The 5000-nt window shown below is 38.5% G+C and overlaps 2 protein-coding genes across 3 annotated transcripts in view; one reads left to right on the forward strand and one right to left on the reverse strand.

The window, feature by feature from the left end:
- Positions 1-5000, reverse strand: part of LOC144969956 (uncharacterized) — a 263401-nt gene that overhangs the window by 225319 nt on the left and 33082 nt on the right. The window lies entirely within an intron of this gene.
- The window catches only part of LOC144969955 (inverted formin-2-like), a 321818-nt gene that overhangs the window by 88476 nt on the left and 228342 nt on the right, over positions 1-5000 (forward strand). The gene's annotated exons all lie outside the window — the stretch shown is intronic.

The raw sequence follows: 5000 nt of genomic DNA on the forward strand, positions 1-5000 counted from the left end.
GTGGCAGAAAGTACTTTGCGATAATTAGCTTCTTATCCAACACGCAAACGGGGAAAGGTGCCATATAAGAGAAGTTTATTCATTTATTATTATTATTATTATTATTATTATTATTATTATTATTATTATTATTATTATTATTATTATTATTATTATTATTATTATTATTATTATGTTACAGCCCGTTGAGGAATAAACTCTTGCTCCATGGACTTTATTGCTCAGAAGAAGAAGAAGAAGAAGAGAAGAAGAAGAAGGAAGAAAGAAGAAGAAGAAGAAGAAGAAGAAGAAGAAGAAGAAAAAGAAGTGGAAGTAGAAGGAAAAGACGGAGATGAAGAAGAAGAAGAAGAAGAAGAAGAAGAAGAAGAAGAAGAAGAAGAAGAAGAAGAAGAAGAAGAAGAAGATGAAGAAGAAGAAAAAGCGAAGACGAGAAGGAGGAGGAGGAGGAGGAGGAGGTTTTTTTAATGAAGATCAAAATTCAATGAAAAAAAAGTAGCAGGTTTCGTGCCGGTGAAATCTCTTTAAACACACAAACACACATAAACATACAAACACACATACAGACAAACCACTCCCAGCGCATTTTTAAATTCTACACACATCAAAAGACCATATTTGTGTTGTCAATGGGAACGATCTTTATAGTCATGTTTTCGTCCAACTGAGTCATCAATCACATGATTCGTTGCTGTCCAACGATTGGATATTTTTTAAATGTTAACACGCTGCTTTGTTTATGAAAGTTGTAAACATACCCATGTGTCAAGCTGAACAAAATGACCAATCGTGATGTTAGATAGTTCAAAAGCTGTGAACACTTTTCACTATGAGGGTCACTTTGAGCACATTTTGCAATGTGACCAATGACCTCGAGCACATGGAAAGTGAATATAGATCATGCCCATTCCCCGTTAACACTGGAGTCTATAGATAGAATGCGCTTGGCCAAGGAGTTCACAACATTGCCATCCGGAAGTATAACGGACCAACACACAAACTCTGTGTAACCATGAACTTTTATAGTCTGGTTAATACTGTTTAGTGAGAACAACTCACAAACGCGGATGGCAAAAACAATAACAAAGGCCTAAGTGACGTCATCTGCATACTATCTATGCCATCCGCGTTTGTGAGTAGATAGTATGCAGATGACGTCACTCAGGCCTTTGTTATTGTTTTTGCCATCCGCGTTTGTGAGTTGTTCTCACGAAACTGTATCAACTAGACTATAAAAGTTCATGGTTACACAGAGTTTGTGTGTTGGTCCGTTATTCTTCCGGATGGCAATGTTGTTAACTCCTTGGCCAAGCGCATTCTATCTGAAGGTAGTATGCGCTTGCCTCAGAAGCTCATAACATTGCCATCCGGAAGTATATCGGATCAACACACAAGACTGCGTGTATCCATGAACGTTTTTAGTCAGGTTAATACAGTTCAGTGAGCATTACTCATAAACGCGGATGGCAAAAATCAATAACAAAGACCTGAGTGACGTCATCTTCGAACTATCTATAGATCATGTCAATTCCCCATTAACACCGGAGTCCATACACATTACCATTGATCTGAATCCCTGTGTTTTCAAAACACACAAACCCCACCCACTGCAGTTGAATTCTGTGCAAACTTAAAACTAACCCAAGTCAATAAACAGTTATGTAAATAAATAATCGGGAAAAAGTGTTTTGAATGAATTTCGACAAAAAGAAATACGTCATGTTCGAATGGTTTCATATTTCTCTGCTATAGATAGTATGAGGTTGACGTCACTCGGGTCATTGTTATTGCTTTTTGCCATCCACGATTATGAATAATTCTCACTAAACTGTATTCACCAGACCATAAACGTTCATGGTTACTCGTAGATTTGTGTATTGGTCCGTTATACTTCCGGATGGCAATGTTGTGAGCTTCTTAGCCAAGCGCACACTATTTATACTTTGATATATAAATCACATTTTCCAAATCTTTAACAGGGAAGAAAAGTCGTGACGTCAAACCCTCCACTCTTTTGGTTCCTAAATAAATAATAAATAATTTTTAAAAAGAAAACAAATTACCTTTATCCATCCCCATAGGATCTGTTCCAAGGGAAGACTGGAATAACCAGGCGTCAACCGCAATGCAGCGACGCTAAGTGAGATAGGGCGAGGTGACTGACTTGCTCCAGGCCACACAGCACAGCTTATGATCGAACTCGGTACCTTTCGGGTACGAAGCAAAGACTGTACCACTGAGCCACGCTGTCCTTGGGAGTGTGTATTATGTAACCATTCCTTCGGAGTACTAATATTGAATAGGATACATAAGGGTGGATAACTCTTTTAGAAGCACGATGTGTCAGGTAGATTCTTAGGATTACGGGACATCTGCTGTTAGATCTGACTTAAAGTACTTTGTGATAAACTATCGTTACTATCTAAAGGGTAGCAAGCAATCGCTAATATCCGTGTCACACCATAAAAACCGGGATAAAATTGGTGATATCGATAATACGAATTTCAGGCGTAATAAAAACAGTCGATTTTTATACCTTCGTAAATTCATCGCCAAAAAAGAAAACAATCGTGAGTTGTATTCAACCTTTCATCCAATGAGATCATTGTTTCATTGAGCACTACTAACGACAACTCACTAGACGGAGCACTAACCTAAAAAAAGGTGGTCATAATATAAGGTCTAAAGATAGTCCGTTCCAAGTCCTGTGCGCACGGAATATCGTAAATTCCTCCAAAGTTACGAAATGTGATGCCGTGATTTTTTGCACGCAGGCTTATAATTTACGCGACATTACGAATTTTGAATACCGATAGTGATAGACCAAACCGTTTTCTCACAATGCCGAATACTCTTCAACAGTCGTAACGTCACTTCCTTTCTAATGACGCACAGTAACTTAGTAACACTGGCTCTAAACTATCGGAACAATGGCGGTATGAAATATTTCTCCGGCGATCATAAAAGCGTATCCAGAGGACAAAAAAACATAACTTTGATCATGTTTTGACTTTTACACATTCTGATCACAAGGCATATGAAAAGTTCTAGCCAGCATGAAGAATAAAAAGTAATGATTTTCTTTGTTTAGAACCAAGATGGCCGCCGTTGCCGGGCGGCGTGACATCAGACTACTGAATCCAATTCCTTTGATGTTTTCATCGTTTGCAATAAATATGACTCAGTCTTTAAAATGTTTACAGTAATGGTGTGTTGATTCTCTTTCCCGTGGGGAATTTTGTCACAACAAAGTTGCATTCAGTGGCGTGGCTCAGCAATTTTTTTTCCAAATAGTAAAAATAGATAGTATTAATATAGATAGTTCGAAGATGACGCCACTCATGTCTTTGTTATTGTTTTTTGCCATCCGCGTTTATGAGTAATAGTCTCTGAAATATATTAACCAGACTATAAACGTTCATGGATACACACATATTTGTATGTTGGTCCCTTATACTTCCGGATGGCAATAATAATAAAATAATAATGCTGAAAACTTATATAGCGCTATAACTCCGAGACACCAGACTCTAAGCGCTTAAATTACAAATTACTTTGGCTGAAACATACTCATTCACACACACAAGCACACACACACACACACACACATACACACACACAACACAACACACAACACAAACCAAACCTATCTTGCTTCTCATACCATCTACTAAAATCGAAACAAATATGTTTTAAGCGAACGTTTAAAAATAGACAAAGATTCTTTTTCACGAATGCTCTGCGGTAAGGCGTTCCAAATAGAGGGTCCGAAATGAGAAAGGATCTCATTCCAGCATTTTTCCGAATTCGAGGGACAACTAGTTTTGTGGAATCACTGGCCGAACGTAAGGGGCGGGGTTTTGAATATCTTTCAATTAGTTCTGAAAGGTAGGAAGGGGCAGTACCTTCAAGACAACGATACACTAAAACACAAGCTTTGAATTTAATTCTTTTCTCAACAGGCAGCCAATGCAGGTCATGAAGTAGAGGTCCGGCAGAGTCGCACCTACGCTTCATAAATACTAGTCTGGCAGCGCTGTTTTGGACAATCTGAAGACGTTTCAGATTGTATTGCGAAACGCCAAACAACAGAGCATTACAATAATCCAATTTCGAACTTTTAAAGTCTGGTTAATACAGTTTAGTGAGAACAACTCACAAACGCGGATGGCAAAAACAATAACAAAGGCCTGAGTGACGTCATCTCCATACTATCTATAATAATATTTTGGATGACACATGCAGCCCGTTAGGTTTTGATACATTTTTCCTCCTAATTTTTACGCCCATCTCCGATTGGACGAGGAGAAATGCCTTTCACAAAGACATAACGCGCGACCAACTGTTGTTCACTCATGTCAGACCCTTCGTTTTTTATTTAATAGGATTCAATAGTCGTTACGTCACTTCCTTCCTAATGACGCATGGTAACTTAGCAACACTGGCTCTAAACTATCGGAACAATGGCGGACGCCCGTATGAAATATTTCTCCGGCGAGCATAAAAGCGTATCCAGAGGGGGAAAAACATAAATTTGATCATGTTTTGACTTTTACACATTCTGGTCACAAGACGTATGAAAAGTTCCAGCCAGCTTGAAGAATAAAAAGTAATGATTTTCTTTGTTTAGAACCAAGATGGCCGCCGTTGCCGGGCGGCGTGACGTCAGACTACTGAATCCAATTGTTTCACAATAGAAAGACATCGGCTATACGTCACTAACAATTGTAGTGTTCGGGCTTATGGGAGCGATCTATATTCATGTTTTCGTCCAACCAGGTCATCAATCACATGATTTGTTGCTGTCCAATGATTGGATATATCTTAACAATACATGTAAACACGCTGCTTTGTTTATGAAAGTTGTAAACATACCAGTGTGTCAAGCTAAATAAAATGACCAATCGTGATGTTAGATATTTCAAAAGTTGTGAACACGTTTCACTAAGTGGGTCACTTTGAGCACATTTTGTATGGTGCTGTTCGCCCAATTGTTTCCCAAT

The sequence above is a fragment of the Berghia stephanieae genome, chromosome 4 (assembly GCF_034508935.2).
Source record: "Berghia stephanieae isolate SIO BIC M18660-M18661 chromosome 4, UCSD_Bste_1.3, whole genome shotgun sequence".
In the NCBI taxonomy this organism is placed as follows: domain Eukaryota; kingdom Metazoa; phylum Mollusca; class Gastropoda; order Nudibranchia; family Aeolidiidae; genus Berghia; species Berghia stephanieae.